This window comes from Triticum aestivum, chromosome 1D, assembly GCF_018294505.1.
Source record: "Triticum aestivum cultivar Chinese Spring chromosome 1D, IWGSC CS RefSeq v2.1, whole genome shotgun sequence".
Classification (NCBI taxonomy): Eukaryota; Viridiplantae; Streptophyta; class Magnoliopsida; order Poales; family Poaceae; genus Triticum; species Triticum aestivum.
The window spans coordinates 307,468,811-307,496,161 of NC_057796.1; the positions used below are offsets into that span (position 1 = coordinate 307,468,811).

The 27,351-nt window shown below is 51.7% G+C and overlaps 1 long non-coding RNA gene across 1 annotated transcript; it reads right to left on the reverse strand.

The window, feature by feature from the left end:
• Window positions 1–5,078: 5,078 nt before the first annotated feature.
• Window positions 5,079–26,815, reverse strand: LOC123168975 (uncharacterized). Its single transcript, XR_006484585.1, has 7 exons — window positions 26,423–26,815; window positions 25,263–26,291; window positions 24,566–24,606; window positions 24,330–24,474; window positions 24,044–24,115; window positions 23,865–23,914; window positions 5,079–6,585 (listed from the first exon to the last, which is right to left on the reverse strand). It is a non-coding gene; the product is annotated as an uncharacterized lncRNA (long non-coding RNA).
• Window positions 26,816–27,351: the final 536 nt, after the last annotated feature.

The window sequence follows — 27,351 nt, forward strand, 5'->3', positions numbered from 1 at the left end:
ACTAGGTATGATGATACCGATGATCGAATCTTGGGCAAGTAACATACCCATGACAAAGGGAATAACGTATGTTGTTATTGCGGTTTGACCGATAAAGATCTTCTAGAATATGTAAGAACCAATATGAGCATCTAGGTTCCGCTATTGGTTATTGACCGGAGATGTGTCTCGGTCATGTCTACATAGTTCTCGAACCCGTAGGGTCCGCACGCTTAACGTTCGATGATGATTTGTATTATGAGTTATGTGTTTTGGTGACCGAAGTTTGTTCGGAGTCCCGGATGAGATCGCAGACATGACGAGGAGTCTCGAAATAGTTGAGAGGTAAAGATTAATATATTGGACTATGATATTCGGACACCGGAATGGTTTCGGAATGGTTCGGGTATATTTCGGAGTACCGAGGGGTTACCGGAACCCCCCGGGGAAGTATTGGGCCTACATGGGCCTTAGGGGAGAGAGAGGGGAGCCCGCAAGGGGTGGCGCGTGCCCCCCTCCAAGGGAGTCCGAATTGGACAAGGAGGAGGGGGCGCGGCCCCCTTTCCCTCTCCCTCTCCCTCTCCTTCCTTTTCCCCCTCCGATGAGAAAGGAAAGGGGGGCGAATCCTACTAGGAGTGGAGTCCTAGTAGGACTCCTCCCATGGCGCGCCCCCTTGGTGCCCGGCCTCCTCCTCCCCTCCTTTATATATGGGAGCAAGGGGGCACCCCAAAGTACAACAGTTGTTCTCTTAGCCGTGTGCGGTGCCCCCCTCCACAGTTTACTCCTCCGGTCATAGCGTCGTAGTGCTTAGGCGAAGCCCTGCGCGGATCACATCACCATCACCGTCACTGCACCGTCGTGCTGACAAAACTCTCCCTCGACCCTCTGTTGGATCAAGAGTTCGAGGGACGTCATCGAGTTGAACGTGTGCTGAACTCGGAGGTGGCGTACGTTCGGTACTAGATCGGTTGGATCATGAAGACGTTCGACTACATCAACCGCGTTAACCTAACGCTTCCGCTTTCGGTCTACGAGGGTACGTGGACACACTCTCCCCCTCTCGTTGCTATGCATCTCCTAGATAGATCTTGCGTGATCGTAGGAATTTTTTTGAAATTGCATGCTACGTTCCCCAACAAATATCACATGAATTGGCATAACACACGGTATAGACTGCATCAGAGTAAGCCACCCCGCCTTGTCCATGCCTGCGGTGCGCCAAGTGGGTAATTTCCTTACCACTCCATCCACAATTTCATGGAACTAAGCTTCCTATTGTTTACGCAGGGAGAGCGGCAAGCCAAGGTACATGATGGGGAAAGCAGTGATGGGGTAGCCGAGACCCTGGTAGATGAGATTTATCATAGTTTCAGTGCATCTCATGGGTATTACGTTGCACTTCACCGCATTCACATTCAGCCCTGCCACTTGTCCAAAGTCGTCGAGCATGGAATAACATCAGGTTGTTCGTGTAGAAAGATAACTGGTGTGCGGGTCCACTCCTGGCAAGGGGTGTGAGAATGCCCTATCATCATAGTTAAACATGCCGCAGGGCCTCCATAACCAGGATGAAGAGCATCGGTGAAAGAGAGTCCCCTTGTCATAGGCCACGCGTGTTGTAGATAGTGCGACCCGACACGTCGTTGACGAGCACTGGGGCAATGGCAGTCGAAAGCAACCCACATATTCACGTTGTCCACCGTCGGCCAAAGCCCATCCCGATTGGCACTTGAAGTAGAAAGGCCCAATCGACCGCGTCGAACGCTTTGGAGATATCTAACTTCAGTAGGCATGCCGGCTCACCCAGGGCGTGTGATACGTCTCCAATGTATCTATAATTTTTAATTGTTCCATGTTATTATAGTATCAATCTTGGATGTTTTATATGCAATTATATATCATGTTTTGGGACTAACCTATTAACCTGGTGCCCAGTGTCAATTGTTGTTTTTTTGCTTGTTTTTGAATTTTCAGAAAATCAATATTAAACAAAGTCCAAACGAAGAAAAAACTTTGATTAATTTTTTTGAACAAGAAGAGACCCTAGAAGGTTCGAGAGAAGGCCTGAAGAGTCACGAGGGAACAAAAATCTTGGGAGGCGCACTCCTGGGGGCGCCCCCCAGGATTGTGGGCCCTCGTGGCACCTCTTAACCTTATTCCGCCTCTATAAATTCTCAAATATTCCCCTGACATCAGAGAGCCACCCGGAATACTTTTTTCGTTGTCGCAAGTTTCTGTTTTCGCGAGATCCCATATGGAGGCCTTCTTCGGTACTCTTCCGAAGGGGGAATTGATCACGGAGGGGCTCTACATCAACCTTGCTGCCCTTCCGATGATGCGTGAGTAGTTTACCTCAGACCTACGGGTCCATAGCTAGTAGCTAGATGGCTTCTTCACTCACTTTGATCTTCAATACAATGTTCTCCTCGATGTTCTTGGAGATCTATTTGATGTAATGACTTTTTGCGGTGTGTTTGTTGGGATCCGATGAATTATCAGATATATCCATGAATATTATTTGAGTTTTCTCTGAACTCTTTTATGCATGATTAGTATAGCTTCGTATCTCTCTCCGATCTATTGATTTGGTTTGGCCAACTAGATTGATTTTTCTTGCAAGCTTTGTAATGGGTTTGATCTTGCAGTGCTAAATCCCAGTGACAGAAGGGGACATGACATGTATGTATCGTTGCTATTAAGGGTAAAAAGATAGGGTTTATTCATGCATGGGTTTACTTTGTCTACATCATGTCATCTTGCTTAAGGCGTTACTTCGTTCTTTATGAACTTAATACTCTAGATGCATGCTGGATAGCGGTTGATGTGTGGATTAATAGTACTAGATGCAAAATCGTTTTGGTCTACTTGTCTCGGACGTGATGCCTACATATATGATCATTGCTTTGGATATCGTCATGATTATTTGTTTTTCTATCAATTGCCCAACAGTAATTTGTTTATCCACGGTATGCTATTTTTAAGAAAGAAGCCTCTAGTAAAAACTATGGCCCCCGGGTCTATTTTCTATCATATTAAAACCAAAAATACCTTACTACACTTTTTCTTTATTAATTTTATTTTGTATTTTTGTGCGATCTATCTATCTATCGCCATATAATTAAATCTTGCAAGTGAATGCCAAGGGATTGGCAACCCCTTGTTCGTGTTGGGTGCAAGGGTTTGTTATCTTGTGTGCAGGTACTGTTAACGTGGTGTTGTGTGGTTCTCCTACTGGATTGATAACCTTGGTTCTTAACCGAGGGAAATACTTATCTCTACTGTACTACATCATCCTCTCCTCTTTGAGAAAATCCCAACACAGCTTACAAGTAGCAGCGTGTGGAGGTGTGTCTTCGGCGGATCTCGCAGAATTCAGTCGGTTGTTGTCTTTGGTGGATCTGTTCGGATCTGGTCTTCGTTCGTCTACATTTGTGTGTCTTGAGGTTACATCCTTCTAATCTACGCTTCTTTTTATCGGCGACGGTTGCTATTCTGGTGCGCAGGTCCTATGAGGCCTTGGTACGGTGACTTCACGATTGTCTACTACAACAAGTTTTGTCCGGGTTTGATGAGGGAGGGACGATGACGGCGGCGCGCCTTCGGCTCGCTTCAGTGCGGACGTCGCTAGGTGGTCTACGGATTTAGAGGTAATTTTTATTATTTATGGTGTTTTTTTTTGCGGGGTGAAAGAAAGTATTTCAAAATTATAGAGGTACAATGCAGAGGCGAGAATTTCTCAATACATGGAAGCTCTCTGTGTAGCCAAACAACAATGTTACATTTAGTATGACTATACCTTGCTAAACAATCTGCCACTCCATTTTGAGAACGATAAGCTTTTGAGGAATAAACTCCCAAACCTCTCGTAAGGCTAGAATCTTCGAGCCAGGTGTCCATATGGAGACCGGACTAGTGACCCATCACTGAAGATAGTTAGGGACGAGTCCGACTGCATAATGACTGAAAGTTCCATGTGTTGTAGGGCGCCATGCCCCGCATCATAGCATGAATCTCTGCTTCTATCCCGTCATTGTAGTGGGATAAATATCTATAGACAGCGAAGATGAATAGGTCGAAAAAGATATTGTAATTTTCGTTTTGTTTGTAAATTATTGTTTTTATTAATCTTTGTGACAAAATATATACATGTTGTGCACATGTTCATTCCATTTCTAGATATTTTCACGGGTTCAGGTAAAGAGTCGTTTTAGGCTTAAGAGAGCACAGACACAAGCAATGTGATACTTTCATGTCTCTGGTCGATCCGTAATTCGCGAGAGTACGTACTAGAGAGATGGTGTCATTAATTTCATTGTGGAGCTGCGAATTATTGGCTTTCCTCGAGTGAGATGATTGATGGCTTGAAAAAGATAGAAAACAAAATAGACGTTTGTCTTTTCTTAGCAAAGATTCAACACAACTGAGAAAAATAAGTCAATTCTCTCAATGGTATTATTATATGGCATCCTTTTATCACATAGTACTGTTTTACTAACTAATTTTAATCGTCACATATCTTTGTAATACTTTGTATACACACAAATACTTAAAATAATGGAGGGGTAGTAAGCAACTCCTGAATGCAAATTAAGTTGTATACTAGTAAGCGTGCACGTGCAACGCGCGATCTTATAGATTAATATATTTAAAATTCTTTTTAACATTACTTTATCCATATATATGCACCTAATTGTGAATGCTTTTAGAAATATTGCCCTAAGTATAAAGGTTGTTTACTAATACGAAATTATACCAATTTGGTAAAAACCAACATAATAAAGGCCCACCCTAATTAAATACATATCAGCCCAATATGTTCTGTGCTCCAAGGAGTGTGTAGGATGCAGAGTGTCTTCCTGCTTAGAATATCTTTCCGTCAAAAAGGACATCGATCCCATCTTCGAGCTGCTCAATCGAACAATTATTCCCGGCCAAAAATACAAATACCTCAAACTTTTATGAATTCGTATTGGTGGCTGACTCTTAGGCCACAGTCAAATTGTTGGTCAGGTGAGAGTACAAGAAAAATGGTGTAAGCACACGGTTCAATCACATAGAAGCAAGTAACAGTTTGGTTCCTTACAAGTTAGGAGCCAGGATGCTCTCCTATGGTCCTGCCATACTGAGTTATTGTTGAGACACCACAGTGCAATAGTCCACTCTCCCTACTTACAACAACTATGTAAATTCAAATGCACACATGAACAAGTAACTTAGATGTTTATAGTTTGTCAAATAATTTAGCAAGGGATGCAGGGCATTCTAAACCGATTGTCACATAGTGTGCGGTCGCATATCTTCAATCTCAGAGATCCTCACACCCAGTGTTGGAGCCAAGAAATCCTCACAAGAACTCAAAAATCCCTCCTTGGAGACATCATGCTGCTACCACAGGATCTGAAGAGCCTTACCTTTGTGTGTGCGCATTGAGTTGTACATGTTTGATCTAAAATAAACATCAGAGGGTGCCATTACCAAAATAAGTAAATTCAATAAATAAAATAGCATTACAGCTTTCATGCAGTTCCAGTGAGCTCCATGCTCCAATCATGGTGTGTAACAGGGCATACTAAATGATAATCATTAGTTTCACTTAACCAAATTAAAGAAAAGTTGTGATTTAAGTCTCTAAAATGGGTGCTTCTTACAATGGAATCATGTATCTTTACAAATTTGAAAATAGGCTAAGGCTCTAGAGATGTAGACTATTCCATGAGATAAATACGATATAACTTTGACAGCAGTAATGGAGCTGCATGAAATAATATAATGTTATTCAACTCATCAACCAACACGGTGTTGTTTAACTCTTTAGCAAAGCCATTATAATAAGTTACCACTCTTTCGAGAACCTTCTAACCGAGTGCATCATATTTATAGCAATACCTAATAAACATCTACCAAATAAGCACAATAACATATAGGTACTGTAGGAAAGAATACAGTGGCTCAAATTTTGTTCGTTTAATTAGGTACAAAATTCAAAGAATATGTCTGCTGCTGCTTACCGAAATTTATTTGCATGCTTACTTATGGCAGGCAGAGATGTATATACATGTCCCGCAGAGTCATTATTCTACTTTTCAGCCGAAATCATAGTACCTTGAGGCACCAATGCAGCAGAGTAATTCGATACAGTTATGTTCAGAATCAGCATCCACACCCACCAAATTGGTATTTCTATCTTCACAGGATACAGAATTCAGATAACAGAGAGTAGAATACAGAGAAGAAAGAGGGCAGCAGGTTCAGAGTTTCAGGGCAGAGGAGAAGAGCAGAGTCACAGGTTCAGAATCACAAGTTTTCCAAATGGCAAAAGGCAACCCCGAAGGGAACCAATCTCACTTAAGTAGAAAGGGGACGACGCACAGGGTTGCACTCCAGTTCTGGTTCGTGGTGGCTAGAACAAACATCCTTGCAAGCAAGATATATCCTCACAAGAAGCCTATGACTGAAACCAAAGTGCAAGGAAGAGAGACGAACCAAGACGAATCGGCAACGGTGCTAGGTTTCTGCAGCTGGCCAAGGCGATGTCGGGTAGTGAAAGATGGTCGCCACCGTCCGTGTCCGTAAACTATCAGAGATAATGAACAATAGGCCGCTCCCCTAAAAGAAATTGAAAATTAAAAATAGGTTACCAAATACAGCCAGACTTGTCAAATAAACATGCGAAATCAAATCACATGCTTGCGAATTGTAAGCTCGTGCTATTTTTCAATCAAATACATCTGTCATAATTAGAGTAGCTGGGCTTACAACTGGACAAGATAGACAATATAAGCTGACAGGCCATGCATTACAAATTCAGGTTTGCTATTTCACATCTAGATGTGAAATAGCTATCTCATATCTAAGTCCTGGGCCATTGGGTCCTTATTATCTTTAAGATTCACGTAATTGTTCTGTTTGCTCGCTAGCTCGCGCCTCGTTATCGCAGGCGGCGGGCCGTGTACAGCTCCTTACGAGTTGGGGCGGGCTGTTGTCTTTTTTATTTCTCGCGTTGTTGGGCTGCTGGGCCTTTTTTGTTTGTCGACAGCGAGCGTTTTCACAGCCCAGCTAAGTGGAGTGTATTTGCCTAAATGAGTGTATCATTCAGGAACTGTTCCACCTCCTCATCCTCATCCACTAGTATTTTGTCACCCCGCTTGCCTGTTTCCTCTCTGGGGCAGCGATTCCTCCCGGCGGCGATTATTTTGTGACCGAAGATGGAGGAGAGAGCCGCAATAGGAGTTTTATGTTCGTTTTAAACTGAATTTTTAGGTAGAGGCAACATTACGTTCATGTATATTCTACTAACATTTCTTCTTCTACACTTTTGATTTAGATGACAGATTGTAACAAAACTAATCTGTTTTTTTAGATATTTTTTTAGGGGAAATGTCTCTGAGTTAAGTAGTTGTTTGTTTTTTAGATTGAAGTACAATTTTCTACTAGAATGGGAAATGGTAGAAAACTGGTATGTATCTCCATTTTTCATGTTTTTGCGTGCAGAGCGATGGATGCTCCTGTGCAGTTGTATTCTACGTGCCTGGTGCTTTTTGCTCATCCAAATGGGGACCCAACAGGCTTATCTAATTATGTTGTATGTAGTGTTTATTATTTGCATGTATTTTTTTGTAAAACAAACTAAAATTTCCCAAGGATTTACAATCAGAAACCAATTTCCGAAGGGTTTACAAGTAAGTATCTGTTGTCGAGTTGCGAGCACAAAACAGAGAAGAGCTGTGGTTTTTTTGCCTCTGTTTTCTTTTTTGGAATTTTGCAGTTGGGTAACTATAGATGAATAGTAATGCATGGGAAATGATAATCACATAAACTGAAAACATTACAAGAGTTTTATTTACTAGTGGTCTAACAGCATTTTCTGTCAGCGTAACCATCGGTATGATCCCTCAGTTGCTAGGCTGATGCTGTTTTTATATAGGTTATTATCAGGATGTTTTTTTAGCATCCCGAAATGCCAGTACGACATCTTTTATCTATATGTTTGTTTTTCTGTTTTGAAAAATATTTTTTGAAGGTCCCATCTATTTTTTTGGTTCTTTTTGCTATGAACCAGGATTGTGTGCCCAGTTTGCTTTCCTCATTGCGATGTGGGCAACAGCGAGAGCTTCGGCATGTTTTTCCGCCATGTGGATGAAACCTTGGTGGTAAACTTCTCATGCCTCCCAGTTGCAATAGCCCCATGTCGGGTGGTAGGTGCAACATATGCCAACGGGTGGCTTATCATGGTGGGAGCCAGTAAGACGTCGCCGGTGCCTGGAAACGGGATGAGGCGAAGACATGCACGCCGGCGAATCGTACCCAAGTTCGGGGCTCTCCGTGGAGATAACACCCCTAGTCCTACTCTGCGGGGTCTCCGCATGATCACTAGATCAGAAAGAGTAGCTACAAATGCTCCTAGAGCTGTCGGGTTCAAGGGAGAAGAAGAGCAAGGCTAGCTCTCACTTCCCTCTCTATATGGTGTGAGTGTAACTCTAAGAAGCCAACCCTTTGCATGGGTGCCCCGGGGGGTTTATATAGGCCTACCCCCCGGGGGTACAATTGTAATCCGGCTGGGCGCGGGTCCCAGTCGTCAGTGTCTGTGCTCGCCGGCTTCTCCGCCGGCCGTTGAGGCCCGCCGACTGGTGGGTCCCGCCGGCTGCCGGCCTCTTGGTCGACAGGCCGGCCCCACTGCCTAGGGGTCTTATCGGCGGCTGTTTACTGTGCCTCGCCTCTGATGACGAGGGCTTTGTCGAGGTAAGCGTGGCTACAGTGTGCCGCCTCGAGGGCTCTCACTGTAGCCTTGCCTCGTCTTGTCTCCTTAATGTGGCGCATGCTTCGAGGGAGGGGGGTAGCCGGCTTCTGGGGGCCGGCTACGCCCTTGGCCGACTGGGGGAGGCCGGGCCGCCTTCGCGCCTCTCTCTGGCAAAAGGGGCCCGCCGCCCGTGGGCCGTACTGGCGCCTGTCGTGGATGACGTTGAGGCCAGCATGGCTACAGTGCCGAGCCGAACGGGAGGTGGCCGGCCCGTACGGCGTCCTGTGGCCATGCCTGCCTCGGGCTTCGGGGGTAGTGGGCCGCACTGTGGCCACACCCCGTCTTGTCACCATTATGTGGGCGTAGTTCTGGTGGGTGTGGTCTTGGCCGGCTTTGTGGAGTCGGCGCGCTTCATGGCCGGCTCTTGGAAGTCGGTCCTCTTGGCGCCGGCTTCCTGGAGTCGGCCATCTCGCAACTATCTTGGGGGAGGTTACCAAGGCCGGGTCGCCTTTGGAGAGTCGGCCCCTGGGGTAGTCGGCCCAATGCTTCGAACGCTTGAAGGCTCAATCGGCCTGATAATTTTTGAAGAACCATGGGTAGTCGGTTAGGCTACCCGTGGCCATTTACTCCGACAGTAGTCCTCGAAGCTGATTGAGCTTCGAGGTTGGGTGGGAGTCAAGAAGCTCGGTCAGCTTCCTCTCTTGACGAGCTGGCAGCTGAGAGCCGGCTTCGGTTGGGTGCGCCGTTTCGGCGAATTTTTTTGGAGTCGGAGGGCGGGAGCCTGCCGGCGCGTGCCCCGGGCCGCGGGCCAGCCACTTGCCGCCTGCGAACCACGTGGCCTCTCTTGGCTAAAAAGCCTGCCAGCCCACGCGCGCGACGGGACGTCGCCGCAGGTCGGGGGCCCGCCACGCCTACGCCCGGGCCCAGGCGCGGATTCTTTGCGGCCCGAAACCGGCCGCACACCTTCCTACGGCAGTTTCGGCACGCCTTCAGGGCGTAATAATCGCGAGGCGTGGGGGGAGTGGGGCAGTTAATCCCACGTCTCGCCCCACGCCCCGCCTACCCGGCTCCTTTGCGCGAAACTATAAGTAGGGGGAGGGGGAGAGCGGCAGGCGCTCGCACGCCCCTTCCCTTTCCGCCATCTTCTTCCTTCTGCCCTTTCTTGCAACAGCGCCTCGCCGCTGCACTGCTCCACCGCTCGATCCTCCGCCGCTGCGCTCGTTCTCGCCAGCCCCACGTCACGATGCAGTATGGCGGGGATTGGGACGGCTCCAACGTCCACGAAGATCACGTCGAGTTCCTCCGCAAGACGCGGCGGCTGCCCGGCGCGGACAAGGTGGAGGTCTGTCTCGCGCCGGAGACGGAGATTACGCCGGAGCCGCGGGAAGGCGAGCGGGTAGTCTTCCGCTCGCATTTCTTGCGCGGCATCGGCCTGCCCGTGAGCGCCTTCTTCCGCTCTTGGCTCGAGTTTTACCAACTCCAGCCGCACCACCTCCCCCCGAACATGGTGGTGCTGCTGTCCACCTTCGTCACCTTATGCGAAGGCTACCTCGGCGTCCTCCCTACCCTCGAGCTCTGGGGGGAGTTCTTCCAGTCCAAGCTGGGCACGCGCATGCAAGGCGTGCCGGCTCAGACTGGCGCCTTCATCGCGATGCGGACGGTGGCTGCCGACAACCCCTTCCCCGTCATCACGCTGATCCAGTCGGTGAAGTTATGGCAAAAGTCATACTTCTACGTGAAGAACGTCGCCCCGCAGGGCGACTACGTCAATCTGCCGGCTTACGTAGCCGGCCCACCGGCGGGCAGGCGGCCCCAGTGGTCCTATCGGGCCGTGACGCTGACGCCGGCTGGAGCCGCAGCTGTCGCCCGACTGCGGGTGATGATCCACTTGTCGGGGCCCGACCTGCTGGCCGCCTTCGTCACGCGCCAGGTGCTCCCGCTCTAGAGCCGCCCTCATCTGATATGTCAGATGAGCGGCCAGCTCGATCCGAGTCGGATGTGCACCAAGGACATGCCGCACGACGAGGTGGCCTATATGGTGAACTACCTTGCGAACTGCAAACTCTCCGCAGAGTGGCAGTTCGGCAAGGAGCCATATTGTCGAGCCCATCCGCCGCCCACGGTATGCTCTCCTTGTCTCTTTTTTCTGTTCTTAGTTTTATTGCCGAGTTCCTTTTGGCCGACTCTGACTAGTCGGCTTGTCTCGACAGAGCCCTCTTCTTCGGCCTGCAGGCGGGTCGGACGCGGAGCACCGATTCGTCCCCGACCGGACAGAGCACGACCTGGAGGACCCCGACTTGGGGGCAGCCGCTATGGACGACAACACCGAGGCGGGCGGTGGCCAGCCGGCGGCGAGGCAGGCGGCTCCGGGTTTGGAGTCAGCTTCGACGACTGGCCGGACGATGACGAGGCTGAAGTCGTCCCGCGCCGCCAGCCGGCGTCTAGCCACGGCGCGGGTTCCTCCACCGCGCCGCCTGCTCAGGGTGGCGGCCAAAAGCGTCGCGCCGGGCTTGTTCGGCAATCGGCCGAAGAAGCCCCGAGGCGGGGCAGCGGCGACTAGGCAAGAGGAGGCGGCCGCGAAGGCGGCCCGCTTCCGCAAGGCGGTGAAGCCGCAGACGGTGTCGGCGTAAGTACATACTCCTTCGTGTACTTTTTTTTCTTTTCTCTGGTAACTCCTGAATCCTTGTCTTTTTCTCCAAACAACCAGAGCTCCATTGTCGCTCGAGCGGGCTGCAGCCGCCTCCATCGTTGGGTCGCTGGGAGGATCCGGGAGCACTACTCGCCGCGTGGACCCCCGTGTCGACCTTCAGGCGGCGACGGAGCGGAACGCGCGGGAGGCGCGAGAGGAGCGGGAGGCGCGGGAGGCGGAGGCGTTGAGGGCGGCCGCCGCCAAGGCGGTGCAGGAGGAGGAGGCGGCGAAGGCGCGCGCTGCCGCCGCGGCCAAGGCCCAAGCGGAGGTTGCGGCTGCGGCGATGGCGGAGGGGGCCTTGCTGGTCAACCCACTGCGCGTCGCGGCGCCTGGGGCCACGGAGCCCCCGCTAGGAGAAGCCGGCGGTGACCAGCCGGGGCTGGAGAGGGATGACGACGTCATCATCCTGGAGAGGGCGCCGGCACCGACCCCGCTGACTGGGACGGCTCAAGGCGGCCGTGCTGATCTGCCGCCTGTGCAGTCGGCGGGGGGCGAGCCGGCCGCGAGGACTGAGCTGGCGGTCCGGACGCCGCCAAGCCGGCGCGCGGGGAAGGCCGCGTCAGAGCCGCAGAAGGCTGCATTAGAGCCGCAGCCGGCCGCGGGCTCCAGCTCGTCGGCCCAGGATGTGGAGGCGGCCAGCGCCACCTCGGGGTGGACGCCAGGCGGAGGGACGGCCGTGATGAACGTGGCCGCGCAGGACGTCCGGACCCGGCTCCAAGCCCAGGCTACGGCGCTGAGGCGGTACACCGACGAGTTCCTTGCGACGCGGGCGGCCATCCGGGTTAGTCTTCTTATCTTGCTTCTTTTTTATCTTGGTTTCTTCCGTGGGGGCGCGTCAGCGCACCCACTGGGTGTAGTCCCCGAGTTCTGAGTCGGATGCTGAGCAGGCGGCTTGGAACTTTTTAGTGGATCTAGTCTTGCCATTCTTGCTCTTACTTCGCTCTTCTACCTGTCTTGCAGGACTACCACAATCTTCGCGCGGCTGCCTTCAACTCCCAGGCTCGGGAGCTGACCCAGAAGACCGCCGACCTAACTGAGAGCTGGGGTAGGTGCTTTGTCCTTTATCTCACGTGGGGGCGCGTCAGCGCACCCACTAGGTGTAGTCCCCGAGATTCGAGCCGACTGCTGAGCAGTCGGGTCGGATCTTCCTTGACGACTTCCTCTTATTGTTTCTTCTTTTTCCTGCCGTCCCTGCAGCGGCCAACGCCAGTCTGAGGCAGAGCTGGGAGGGTCTCAGGCTGCCCTTCGTGCCAAGGAGGCCGAGTTTGCCGCCTTGGTCCAGGAACGTGACCGCCTGGCCAAGAGGTTGGCCGACCAGGAGGAGGGCCACAAGTCGGCTCTAAAGGCGGTGCAGGAACGCGAAGCCGCCCTCTAGGCTGAGTATGAGACAGAGGTGGCTGGCTGGGCCGAAGCAATGCAGACTCTGATCAATGGCTATGGCCAGATCGAAGATTTGGTTGACGGTAAGCCGCCTACTTCTTCGTGCTTTCTTGCCGTCTGCCGCTTTTGGCTCATTTTCTGACTTGGTGTTTTCTCTTCTTTCTCTTTCTTTCTTGCGCAGAGTACTTCCCTGGCTACTCTACCGCCGCCAACCAGATCATCGAGGCCCGCCGCGAAGCACGAAGGCAGGCTGGCGCCAAGATTGCACCAAACGCTGGCCGTTCGCTGGAGGAGCAGCTCTTGGCGATCCAGGCCCGCCTCCAGCCGGCTCACCGACTGCTCCGCCGGCTTCAGCGTGCCGGGGCGCAAGTGTTGGCCGCCCTCTGGCCCGGCGAAGTGGTCCCCCGCACCCCCAGTCGGACTGCCGACTGGCTGGAGGTGGCAGTCGGCCGCTTTGAAGCCTGGAAGGCTTCGGCGGCTCGGTCCGGCGCCAGGCGGGCGCTGGAGTTCGTCAAGGCTTGGTATCCCGGCCTGAGTCTGGACCAGCTGGCCTGGCGGCAGCAAGCCGACACGGAACTGGAGCCGGCGCGGCCGGCTATCATCCGGCGGGCTTCGGCGATCGCCGACTACACCGACACCGGTGCCTTCGCCCCTGAGGTAGATGATAACGGTGTTGCCCAGCCAGAGGACTGGTTCGGGCTGAACCCAGCAGACGGCGAAGACTCGGCGGAGGAGATCGACTCCAGCGACGAGGGCGAGGAGGAGGAGGAGGAGGAGGGTGAAGACGCCGGGCCGGATGGTGGGGCGGCCGGCCAGCCTCAGCCTGACCGCGTCTCCAGCACCACGTCACGCGCGGGCGCGTCGCCTGCCACCGGTGGTGACCAAGCCGAGACCCGCCAGCCGGCCACTCCTTCAGCCGGCGACGGCATCTCCACCGACCAACCCGGCTCACGCACCGCGCCTTAGTCTAGTCTTCTGTCTTTTGTTTTCCTGTCTTGTCACTTTTGGAACAATATTCTGTTAAGTTTACACAATTCCACCCACTGGGGGTGTATTCGAACTATGTCGATTGCCGGCCTGTTGAGGGCTTTATGTGTATATATGACTATGCATGTGTTTGGCTTTTCCTTGTTCTTTGCTTTTCATCCTTCTGCTGTTTCCTTTGCCGCCCTCCCTTGGTTGCCGCCTCCCCATACAGACAGTTGCTCTGCAATCTGTAGCTGGAGAAGTGCTTGGCCGATTGGGAGGGCAAGTACTCTAGCTTTGTTGGATTAGAGCTAAGTGTTTAGGAAGCCGGCCAGCCGGCTGTTCTGACAGCCGGCAGGCGTGGTTGGAGGCCGTCTTTTCGCTATATAGGTTCATTAGTCCTTAGCCGTTTTTCGTGTGGGCATCCTTTCTGCCTTGGTTCTTGCTAGTCGGACAGTCGGTTCTTCGAGCTGCGACTTTCAACAAGAGAGGACTCGGGAGCCGGCACACTACTTGTCTGACTTCAGGTAGAACTTCTAATATAGCTCAAGGCGGCCAGTCCCCGGGCCGACTAGTCGAACCCGGTGCCAGACAAGAAATCAAATGTAATAATACATTCATGGATATGACACTCGTCACTCATAGATAAATCAAGGCAGTCCCCGAGTGCTCCTCGGGGAGCCTGTTGTTTCATACTTAATACAAAAGGGTAGCATGATGCATACTGCTTTCAACTGTAAAATCTTCTCAGGAGGTTCGCGTTCCATGGTCGCTCCGACTCCTTGCCGGAGTCGTCCCTCTTGCGTGCTCTTGGTTTTTGCGCGTCAATCATGTAGTAGGAGTCGTTGCCTAGTGCCTTGCTGATGACGAAGGGGCCTTCCCAAGGGGCCGAGAGCTTGTGCTGGCCGGCTGTTCGCTGGATCAGCCGAAGCACAAGGTCGCCCTCTTGGAAGGATCTTGGCTTGACCTTGCGGTTGTGGTAGCGGCGCAACCCGTGCTGGTAGATGGCGGACCGACTGAGTGCTAACAGCCGGCCTTCTTCCAGCAGGTCGACATCGTCTTCTCTTGCTTCCTTGGCCTCCGCCTCCGTGTACATGGTGACCCGAGGCGAGTCGAACTTGATGTCGGTTGGGATGACAGCCTCGGCACCATATACAAGGAAGAATGGAGTGAAGCCGGTTGATTTGTTGGGGGTAGTACGCAGACTCCAGAGGACAGCCGGCAGCTCATCGAGCCAGCAGCCGGACGATCGCTCCAGTGGCACAACCAGTCGGGGCTTGATGCCGGAGAGGATGAGTCCATTTGCTCGCTCGACCTGGCCGTTTGATTGCGGGTGGGCAACGGACGCTAAGTCCAGTCGGATACCCTGTGTCGCGCAGAAACGTGCCAATGCTCCTTTGGCAAAGTTCGTGCCGTTGTCGGTGATGATGCTGTGCGGCACGCCGTACCGAGTAGTGATGTCGGTGATGAATGTTACGGCAGTCGGCCCGTTCAGCTTCTTGGGACTTGATGGCGGTGCGGGGCTGGTAGAAAATTGTGTATGGTGCCAACGCAATGGCCCACTTGGCCACCCGGCCGGATGCATCCCGGCTGCCTATGATCTCGGCCAGCGGGGCGGTGCACACGACCGTGATGGGATGCTCTTGGAAGTAGGGCTTCAGCTTCTTGGCGGCGAAGTACACCCCATAGCACATCTTCTGGTAGTGCGGGTAGTTCTGTTTTGAGCTGGATAGTACTTCGCTTAGATAGTACACCGGCCTCTGGACTAGCTGGGCTCGGCCTTCTTCCGGGCGCTGGACCACGACTACTGTACTGACCACTCGGCTGGTCGCGGCAATGTAGAGGAGCATGGGCTCCTTCTCAGTCGGTGCCGCCAGGACAGGCGGAGTGGTCAGCATCTTCTTCAGCTCGTGGAAGGCTTGGTCGGCTTGGTCATTCCACTCGAAGTGAGTGGACTTCTTCATGAGTCGGTACAGGGGAAGAGCCTTCTCTCCTAGCCGGCTGATAAAGCGGTTTAGGGAGGCCAAGCACCCGGTGAACTTCTGCACATCTCGCAATTTGGTGGGAATCTCCATCCTCTCGATGGCCTTGATCTTCACAGGGTTGCACTCGATGCCGCGTTCGGAGACCAGAAAGCCTAGCAGCTGGCCGGCTGGTACTCCGAACACGCATTTCTCGGGGTTGAGCTTGATTTGGAATCGGCGCAAGTTGGCTAATGTTTCTTTGAGGTCTTCCAGCAGGGTGCCACGCTTCTCTGTCTTCACCACAATGTCGTCTACATAGACGTGGGCATTTCTGCCGAGTTGCTTGAGGAGGCATTTCTGCATGCAACGCTGAAAAGTGGCACCGGCATTCCTTAAGCCGAATGTCATAGTCAGGTAACAGAAAGCTCCGAATGGTGTGATGAAGGCAGTTTTCAGGCGGTCTGCTGGGTCCAACTTGATCTGATGGTACCCTGAGTAGGCATCCAAAAAACTCAACAGCTCGCATCCGGCTGTGGAGTCTATCACTTGGTCAATCCGTGGCAAAGCAAACGGATCCTTGGGGCAGGCCTTGTTGAGGCTGGTGTAGTCTATACACATGCGCCACTTGTTGTTCTTCTTCAATACCAGAACTGGGTTGGCAAGCCACTCTGGAAAAACACTTCCATAATAAAGCCAGCGGCGAGGAGCCGGGCTATTTCTTCTCCTACGATTCTTCGCTTCTCTTCGGACAGTCGGCGGAGGGGCTGCTTGACCGGCTTCGCGTCGGCTCGGACGTGCAATTTGTGCTCGGCGAAATCCTTCGGGACACCCGGCATGTCCTTTGGGGACCATGCAAAAATGTCTCGATTCTCACGGAGGAAGTCGACGAGCTCACCTTCCTATTTGCTGTCCAGGTTTGCCCCAATGACAGCAAACCTTTCCGGATTCTCCGGGTCCAGAGGTATCTTCTTCGTCTCTTTGGCCGGCTGGAAAGAGCCCTGTGCATCACAATCTTTGGGGTTGGGGGACAGGGCCGGCTGCTTGCCAGCCATGGCCACAACCCGCTCCAGCATCTTCTTCTCTTCTGCTACTACGAGGGACTCGGCCAGCCGGCTACTGGCCATGGCGCACTCGATGGACTTCTTGTAGTCGCCGGCTACCGTGATGATCCCCTTCGAGCTCGGCATCTTCATCTTCAGGTAGGCGTAGTGGGGCACAGCCATGAACTTGGCCAGAGCAGGTCGGCCAAGCAAAGCATCATAGGGGCTCTCCAGATCCACTACTTCAAACCAGATCGCTTCTCGGCGAAAATGATCCTTGTCTCCGAAGAGAACATCCATCTTGATCTTGCCGATCGGGGAACAAGACAAGCCGGGGACGATGCCATGGAACACGGTCCGGCTTGGCATAAGCTGCTTCGCCTTGATGTTCAGCTTCTCCATGGTATCGCGGTACAGTATATTGATACTGCTTCCGCCATCTATCAGGACGCGGGAGAATCGAGCAGCTCGCCTCTCCGTCGCGAGGGTGAGATCCAAGACCAGTGCATAGGAGCCAGGGGATGGCATCACCTCTGGGTGATCAGCCTGGCTCTAGTTGATGGGCTTCTCGGACCAGTGCATGAACTCGGGGGCACTAGAGGCGACTGCGTTGACCTCTTGATGCTGACGGTGCCGACTGCGCTTGTCTTCGGCTTGGCTGGTGAAGACGACGTAGGCGGCGTGCTCTTCAGGGAATTCATCTTGAATGGCTCCGACTGCCGGCCGAGCCGCCGGTTGCTGGGGGGCTGGAGGCGGCGAGCCGGGAGGCGGAGGCGGCAGCAACCCTTCGCCCTTGGAGATTCGTGTGAGCCAGTGACATTTTCGAGTCGTGTGGTTGGACGGCTTCGCGCCGCTGTGGAACTTGCAGGGGGGCGTCAAGAGTCTGCTCGTAAGAGAAAGCCGGCTGCCAAGCCGGCTTGCCACCCTTCTTCTTGGGAGCGGGCCGCTCTTCGGGCCGCTCATCTTCTACTGTGGCCACCTGCCGACTGGTGGAAGGCGGCATGGGGGCCTTACGCTTGTGATCGTTCTGGTAGGGGCGCCGATTGGAGTCGCCAGCCGGCGTCTTGGGAGCCGGAGCGAGCACCTTCCCAGAGGCGTCCAATCGGAGCTCAGTCTTCATCGAGGAGTCGGCCGTGGCGTACTTGTCCACGATGATCAGGAGTTCGTCGAGGGTAGCCGGCTCGTCGCAGAGGAGTCGGTGCTTGAGGAGGGTGCCCTCTCGGCACCCGGCGGTGAAGTACTCGATGGCCTGAACCTCGTGCACCCCCTCGCAGGAGTTGCGGAGCTCGGCCCACCGCGTGAGGTAGTCGCGGGTCGACTCGCTGGGCCCTTGGACGCACAGGGAGAGCTGGCGAGGCTTGGGAGGCCGCTTGTACGTGCTGGTGAAGTTGCGGACGAAGACTTCCGTGAAGTCCAGCCAGCTGTTGATGCTGCAGGGCTTGAGGCTGTTGAGCCAGGTGCGCGCCGTGCCTTGCAGCATGAGGGGGGCGTACTTCACGGCCACGCGCCGATTGCCGTTGGCTATGCTGACAGCAGTGGAGTAGTCGATGAGCCAATCTTCCGGCTTCATAGAGCCGTTGTACTTGGGCGTGTCTCTGGGGAGCGAGAACCCTTTGGGGAAGGGCTCGTCGCGGATGCGGGGACCAAAGCATGGCGGGCCGACATCGTCTTCTTCTTCTAGCGCCATGGATCGAACAAGGCGGTTGATCCGGTGGCGGGCGTCGTTCTCGCCGACTCCTTCTCGGCGGCCTAGTCGGTCACCAAGAGTCGGGTGCGTGACGGGCGGCGGGGTGAGACGTCTCTCCCTTCGAGGCAGGGGAGGAAGCGGATTTCCTTGGCGCTCCACCGCTCGAGGGCGGCCTTCCGCGTCGCGCTCGATGGTGATACGAGTCCGGCTGCGGCTAGCAGCCGGCTCCTTGTCTTTTCCTCTGGCGGGTGCCGCTCGCAGTCGGCGAGCGGGACGTCGCGGCGTGCTCCCGGCGCGGGGGATGACTATCAGCGCGGGCGCCGGCTTCATGCCGTTCTGCAGCCGCGTCAATCAGCTGTTGGATCCGCCTTGTCATGTAGGGGAGCTCATCGGCTCCCAGCCCATTTAGCTCTTCAGCGGCCGCCTGGGCGGCTCGTAGATTCTCGAGCGGGGTGGCGTAGACGGGGCGATCTGCCCCCAGCATGCTGGCGATAGCCGCGCCGCGCTTCTGGACGAAGCCGGCTCGGCTCAGGCCGCTAGGCGGCGGCGCGGTCGACTTCGCGCTGGTGGGCCTCGGTGAGGCGTCTCATGGAGGCTATCTTCTGGCCTTCCGCGATGAGGGCGAGGCGGCGTGCCTCCAGGGTCTCGGCATCGGCGTCGGCCGGGATGGGGACGGATAGGTCGTGCATCGCCGCTTGCAGGGCGTCGTGGGCGTTCTCGCCCGAGTTGGCGACGTGGCTGATGACCAACACTTCGGTGACAGCGCTGCTGCCGCTGTCAGCTCGAGGAAGAGGGTCGTCGAAGACCACCACGTCGGAGGGGTAGGCGTCGAGCGATGCCGTGTCGGAATCGACAAGCATCGGGTCGGTGGAGCCGACCGACTCCAAGTCTGCAGCAGGCTCGCTGGAGACGTGTAGTTGGTCGAGGAGGCTGACGAGGCGACTCTCGGGGTAGTCCGTGCCTGCGTCGGACGCAGGCTCGTCGGAGATGCGAGCCTCGCCGAGAAGATCGGCGAGGCAGCTCGCTGCGCAGGCGTCGTCGACGCCTTGCAGCGCGTCGGGGAAAACGCCATCGGGCGCAGCAGGCTGGCTGCGCTCGCAGGGGAGGAAGAGGGTTCCCGTCCAGAACAGGTCTCCGGACGACGGTGCACCTGGCCCCACGGTGGGCGCCAAATGTCGAGTGGTAGGTGCGACATATGCCAACGGGTGGCTTATCATGTTGGGAGCCAGTAAGACGTCGCCGGTGCCTGGAAATGGGATGAGGCGAAGACATGCACGCCGGCGAATCTTACCTAGGTTCGGGGCTCTCCGTGGAGATAACACCCCTAGTCCTACTCTGCGGGGTCTCCGCATGATCACTAGATCAGAAAGAGTAGCTACAAATGCTCCTAGAGCTGTCGGGTTCAAGGGAGAAGAAGAGCAAGGCTAGCTCTCACTTCCCTCTCTATATGGTGTGAGTGTAACTCTAAGAAGCCAACCCTTTGCATGGGTGCCCCGGGGGGTTTATATAGGCCTACCCCCTGGGGGTACAATTGTAATCCGGCTGAGCGCGGGTCCCAGTCGTCAGTGTCTGTGCTCGCCGGCTTCTCCGCCGGCCGTTGGGGCCCGCCGGCTGCCGGCCTCTTGGTCGACAGGCCGGCCCCACTGCCTAGGGGTCTTATCGGCGGCTGTTTACTGTAGCCTCGCCTCTGATGACGAGGGCTTTGTCGAGGTAAGCGTGGCTACAGTGTGCCGCCTCGAGGGCTCTCACTGTAGCCTTACCTCGTCTTGTCTCCTTAATGTGGCGCATGCTTCGAGGGAGGGGGTAGCCGGCTTCTGGGGGCCGGCTACGCCCTTGGCCGACTGGGGGAGGCCGGGCCGCCTTCGCGCCTCTCTCTGGCAAAAGGGGCCCGCCGCCCGTGGGCCGTACTGGCGCCTGTCGTGGATGACGTTGAGGCCAGCATGGCTACAGTGCCGAGCCGAACGGGAGGTGGCCGGCCCGTACGGCGTCCTGTGGCCATGCCTGCCTCGGGCTTCGGGGGTAGTGGGCCGCACTGTGGCCACACCCCGTCTTGTCACCATTATGTGGGCGTAGTTCTGGTGGGTGCGGTCTTGGCCGGCTTTGTGGAGCCGGCGCGCTTCATGGCCGGCTCTTGGAAGTCGGTCCTCTTGGCGCCGGCTTCCTGGAGTCGGCCATCTCGCAACTATCTTGGGGGAGGTTACCAAGGCCGGGTCGCCTTTGGAGAGTCGGCCCCTGGGGTAGTCGGCCAGGGGAAGTCGGCCCAATGCTTCGAACGCTTGAAGGCTCAATCGGCCTGATAATTTTTGAAGAACCATGGGTAGTCGGTTAGGCTACCCGTGGCCATTTACTCCGACACCCCAGTTGCAAGTCCACCATTGACTTGCAACTGTGGGCCCATAGTTTTTGTTTCATTTTCCACTTGCAAGTGAAGCCTCGACTTTGCAACTAGGTTTTTTGTTTCATGCCACTTGCAAGTTGACCCTCGACTTGCAACTGGATCTTTTGTTTTATGCCACTTGCAAGTCGACCCTCGACTAGCAACCGGGTCTTCTATTTTTATGCCACTTGCAAGTAAACCCTCGACTTGCAACTGGGTTCTTTTGTTTGATGCCAGTTGCAAGCCGACCATCGATTCGCAACTGTGGTGTTTCTCTAGTTGTAATAGCCCCAGTTGCAAGTCCACCATCAACTCGCAACTGTGGGCCGGTAGTTTTTGTTTTCATTTCCACTTGCAAGTGAAGCCATGACTTGCAACAAGTGTTTTTGTTTGATGCCACTTGCAAGTCGACCCTTGACTTGCAAATGGGTGTTTTTGTTTAATGCCACTTGCAAGTCGACCCTTGACTTGCAACCGGGTTCTTTGTTTGATGCCACTTGCAGGTTGATACTCGACTCACAACTATGGTGTTTGTCTAGTTTGTAATGCCCAAGTTGCAGGCCGACCCTTGACTCGCAACGGTGGTGTTTGTCTAGTTGTAATAGCCCCAGTTGCAAGTCCAACATCAACTCGCAATTGTGAGCCCGTCTTTTTTTATTCATTTTCGAACTTGCAAGTGAAGCCTCGAGTTGCAACTAGGTTTATTGTTTGATGCCACTTTCAAGTCGACCCTTGACTTGCAACAGGGTCTTTAGTTTTATGCCACTTGCAAGTCGACCCTTGACTCCCAACTGTGTCTTTCTATTTTTGATGCCACTTGTAAGTCGACCCTCGACTTGCAATTAGGTTTTTTGTTTTGATGCCACTTGCAAGTCGACCCTGGACTTGCAACTGGGTCTTTTGTTTTGGTGCCACTTGAAAGTCGACCCTGGACTTGCAATTGGGTCTTTTGTTTTATGCCACTTGTAAGTCGACCCTCGACTCGCAACTGGGTTTCTGTGTTTGATGTCACTTGCAAGCCGACAATCGACTCGCAACTGTGGTGTTTCTCTAGTTGTAATTGTTGCAGTCTGCAAGTCCACTATCGACTCGCAATTGTGGGCACATAGTTTTGTTTTCATTTCCACTTGCAAGTGAAGCCTCGACTTGCAACTAGGGTTTTTGTTTGATGCCACTTGCAACTGGGTCTTTTTGCTCGACTTGCAATGTGGTTCTTTGTTTGATGCCACCTGCAGGTCGACACTCGAGTCGCAACTGTGGTATTTGTCTAGTTGTAATAGCCCCAGTTGCAAGCTGACCCTTGACTCTCAACTGTGTTGTTTGTCTAGTTGTAATAGCCCCAGTTGCAAGTCCACCATCGACTCGCAACTGTGGGCCCGTAGTTTTTGTTTCACTTTCCAACTTGCAAGTGAAGCCTCGACTTGCAAATAGGTTTTTTGTTTGATGCGACTCGCAAGTCGACCCTCGACTTGCGAGTGGGTCCTTTGTTTTATGCCACTTGCAAGTCGACCCTCGACTCGCAACTGGGTCTTCAATTTTTATGACACTTGCAAGTGGACCATCCACTTGCAACCGAGTACTTTGTTTGATGCCACTTGCAAGCCGACAATTGACTCGCAACTGGATCTTTTGTTTTATGCCACTTGCAAGTTGACCTTCGACTCGCAACTGGGTTCTTTTGTTTGATGCCACTTGCAAGCCGACAATCGACTCGCAACTGTGGTGTTTCTCTAGTTGTAATAGCCCCAGTTCAAGTCCACCATCAACTCGCAATTGTGGGTCCGTAGTTTTTTTTTCATTTTCCACTTGCAAGTGAAGCCTCGACTTGCGACTAGGGTTTTTGTTTGATGCCACTTGCAAGTCGACTCTTGACTTGCGACTCTTGACTTGCAACTGGGTCTTTTTGTTTGATGCCACTTGCAAGTCGACCCTCGACTTGCAACCGGGTTCTTTGTTTGATGCCACTTGCAGGTCGGCACTCGATTCACAACTGTGGTGTTTGTCTAGTTGTAATAGCCCCAGTTGCAAGCTGACCCTCGACTCGCAACTGTGGTGTTTGTGTAGTTGTAATAGCCCCAGTTGCAAGCCGACCCTCGACTCGCAACTGTGGTGTTTGTGTAGTTGTAATAGCCCCAGTTGCAAGCCGACCCTGGACTCGCAACTGTGGTGTTTCTCTAGTTGTAATAGCCCTAGTTGCAAGTCCGGCATTGGCTCGCAATTGTGGGCCTTTAGTTTTTGTTTCATTTTCGAACTTGCAAATGAATCATCGACTTGCAAATAGGTTTCTTGTTTGATCCCACTTGCAAGTTGACCCTCGACTTGCAACTGGGTCTTCTATTTTTTATGCCACTTGCAAGTGGACCCTCGACTTGCAACCGGGTTCTTTGTTTGATGCCACTTGCAAGCCGACAATCGACTCGCAACTGTGGTGTTTCTCTAGTGGTAATGGCCCCAATTGCAAGTCCACCATCGGCTCGCAATTGTGGGCCCATAGTTTTTGTTTCATTTCCACTTTGCAAGTGAAGCCTCGACTTGCAACTACGTTTTTTTGTTTGATGCCGCTTGCAAGTCGACCCTCGACTTGCAATTGGGTCTTTTTGTTTTATGCCACTTACAAGTTGACCCTTGCCTTTGCAACCGGGTTCTTTGTTTGATGCTACTTGCAAGCTGGCCCTCGACTCGCAACTATGGTGTTTGTCTAGTTGTAATAGCCCCAGTTGGAAGCCGACCCTAGACTCGCAACTGTGGTGTTTGTCTAGTTGTAATAGCCCAGTTGCAAGTCCACCATCGACTCACAATTGTGGGCCCATAGTTTTTGTTTCATTTTTTGCTCACTTAGCCTTGTACTCCGTCCAGTCAACATGAATGTTTCATTCTGCAATTTTGTTGACAAAAACAACAATACACTTTTTTTTATTCAACATAGATGTTTTTTTGCTACTATTATTAGTCTTTCAACATAAGTTTTTTTAGTTAAGTGTTGTAGTTTTTTAACACTTTTTTTTATCCTAATGTTTACAGAAGTGACCTGTTTTCTGATCATACCTCAGCACCAACGGGATAACAATTTATTGTGGTGAACCAAAAAATGCAGCCTGCACAACACAAAACAAAGTTAAGCTCACTCTTTTATTTTTTTTCAATCATCGAGTTTTGTTATATGAACCACATAAGTAGGATAGAATTTTTGAAGTGCTACACCCTAGATGTGTATTTGTTCAAACCTCGGAGTCAGCAGCTAGTAGCATTTCTGTGTATGAGATGTTCCTGCTGAAGACTTCATTCAACGCCAATGCCTGCAATTTTTGATTATTTTATGGGGATTAAAATTTTGAAATAGATACGGTACATATCAACTAGACAGAGAGAACATAAATTTCATGATTTTTTCTTCAAAAGCACTTTTACTATTTTTATTTGATCCAAAACAATAAACCAACTTACATCTTCTTTCTACTAAACAAAACGGCCAGCATGTTGACGAGCAAGTGGGTTTGATCTGTTACTCACAAGACTCAGAGCAGCATTCGATGGTGTTGCAAACTCATAAACTGGAGTGGTGAACGAGTAAGGTGGAATCATGTGCAGGTATTGCTGTCCACTGTCTTCCATTTGAAAAAGCCTTGGTTCAAACATCACTTCTGGGTACTGGGAGCTGCAATCAAAATTTATCAGTAAGTTTCATATTTTTTTTGCTGTCAATTTGTAATGGTCCCATTCGTTCTTTGTGAATAAGAGATCCATACCTGAGTTCCAATGTAGTCTCATGTATAGTTATCTTCATTTCCTGCAGACAACAGTTTTTTGTCAAAAAAAAACATTTATGTTGCTGTACAACATTTTAATATTATACTCTATTCACACCAATGTTTGTATGAAAATGGAGGAGCAATCCATAAGTTATTTTCCTTAGGGGTATCAGGCTAGCATTTTTGTCCTACATTGTTCTGTTTCTGATGGGTTGTTCTACTTCACTAGTACAAGGACTTGTTTTTCATTTTCAAAGTAGTTTCTCTCTGGATAAATGGAAACAAACACACTCTGAATAAACTGGAACAAGGAGTTGTTTGATTATTACCACTATTCAGTTAGCACACGCATTAAGCTCAACATATAAAAACAAACAACCTATCTGACCATGCAAAAGACAGTAAAATGCAGTTTTTCTATGTTCAGTTTCTTAGGGCCAGAACAATTATTTTTCTGAAACTAAATAACACTTGTGCTAACTATGTGTTTTCTGAAACTTAATCATAGTGTGCTTGGGTCAAACATAATGTTGTCTGTGTGTTCTTTGTACCTATGGTCTGCTTAGCAAATTACTTGATCTGATTTTTTCTGAACTTCAGCATGCGTTAGTTGAACTCTGGTGTGTGTTTTTCCCACATGTGAAAGGAGAAATGATCTAAAAGGAGAGGACAATTTCTTGTACTACAAACTCACCCTGGTAAGAACGCCAAGTGTCCGACATGATTCCTCCTCCAACTTTGTCTTCTTCCTCTAGCCAACCTCCCAATTTTTACTCTGTTGTCCTCAATCTTGTAGTTCATCCATGGCGGCTGCATGGGGAAGAGGAGGGTGGGTTGGGGGATTGGTACTGATTTGGGAAGAAAGAGTCGCCGGGGGGTGGGGAGGGTGGGGTGGGGTGGCCACTGGACAGTTGGTGTGCAGGTGTAAAGTGCAACAGAAAAGCTGCCTAAACCCTGCCTGGGTTTTTGCACTTTTCTTGAGCCACCCTAAGCTTCAATTTTGCTACTGTTTTTTTCCTACTAACAAGGCCAGGGCCGTGCACACATGTTGCTTTTCTCATGTGAGACAAACAAACAAACAAACAAGCCCAACACAAAAAGGTCCAGCGTGCGGGGGTAGTTGGACTGGAAGAGGTGGGAAGCCCACATACAAACAAATAGGCCACAAGCAAACAAGCGTCGACTGTGCGGGGGTGATCGGAAGCAACCACGCTGGTTGTTTGTCAACAAGTGGGGACAGATTACAGGATGATGTCAGCTTAGATGTGAGATAATATATCACATCTAGATGTGGCATAGAGAGACCCTTCCAAATTTAACCAAAATTTCACAAAATAGGTACGTTCACAATAGCAGTATATACAGCCTGTGGGAATAAACGCTCCAAGTCTAAGAACAAAAGGGGATGATGAAGTAACATGAGACAATACTAATCAGAATTGTATATTGGAAGCGCAACTGGAACCTTCCTGTGTTAAGTTCCGAAAATTGTAAACTATGTATCACAAAATTGTTTCATTCTGCAGCGGAGTCCAAACCGTGTACTCCCATCCATCCTTTGTTTAAAGACTGTCTGCTCATTTAAGACCTGGATAGCAAGAAAGAAGACTAATTGGAGATGATTGAGCTGATCTGATTCCTCCCCAGCGTGAATGCCAACTATCTTGGCAGCGCTTCAACCTCAATGTATTGATGTTCAGAGGGATTTGATACACCAGAACGTCTGAAAGCAAACACCCACGATTGTCTTATCCATAAATTTTCATGAATGTAGGATCGATAAAATTCAGTTAGCATGAACGATTTCAAAATGTAGTTTGAATGTTTCAAAAAAAAATCCAGAGAAGAAATCACCTCAGACGAACTTCAAAGAAGAACAAAGATCGGGTGTTGCCGGCAAGCTCCTGCGACCTACTTGATCCAGATCGTCGGCTCAAACCCGCTGATGCACATGAAGCTTATAGACAGAGTTTGAGTGCAGAGGAGGACAACCATGGAGGCCGGTGTGGGAGGCGCGAGAAGGTGATGAACAGACATGACGAATCTCGGCTGGATCCGATAACCAGGGGAGGAGGGCCACGGGGTCGGCGGTGCCGTCCAGATCAGGAGCGTGTACGGCGAGATGGTGTCGTCGCAGCTCGTCGTCGCTGTAGGTGAATGAGGGAGACGTCGGCTCTACCTCCTCTGGTCGTCCGTTGCGTGGGGAAGATGATAGGACGGGTCAGGTGGCGGCGCTCTAGGGCGTTAGGTAGGCGGCGTGGGTAGTGTGGGGGGAGTTCTTTTGAGCAAGGCACCGCACAAATTGAGGAGATTGCGATCAGCATTCTTTTCGCATGCCTCACGCGTGATTGTAGGGGCTGCGGACGTGAGCGCGTCCTATTTTCCTCGGTGCAGCACGGTCAGTCAACCAAAATTACTAAACGCGCACCAGAAAACAGATTAGATTAAGTCTATATGGTGGTAATGGATCCGTGTACGTTTTGTGGGGTGCGTTTAAAGAAGATAATGTTGGATTGTTTATTAGTAAAATATAAAATATAGTAGATCTAGCTTTGTTTAGAACAAGTTGTATATATATATAACTTGTACTAGCTCTAAAGTGAGAAAGTTACATAATGACATAATCCAAAAATGATAAAATTGGGAAATAACTAAACGAATTTTTTTTGTTTGTTAAATCACACGGAAGACGTGAGAACCGAGAAGATCGTCTTATCTAGCGGGGTGGCACTGCCGCCTTCGGCCCCGCCACGCCACTGCATATATATTCGCGCTTACAGCTT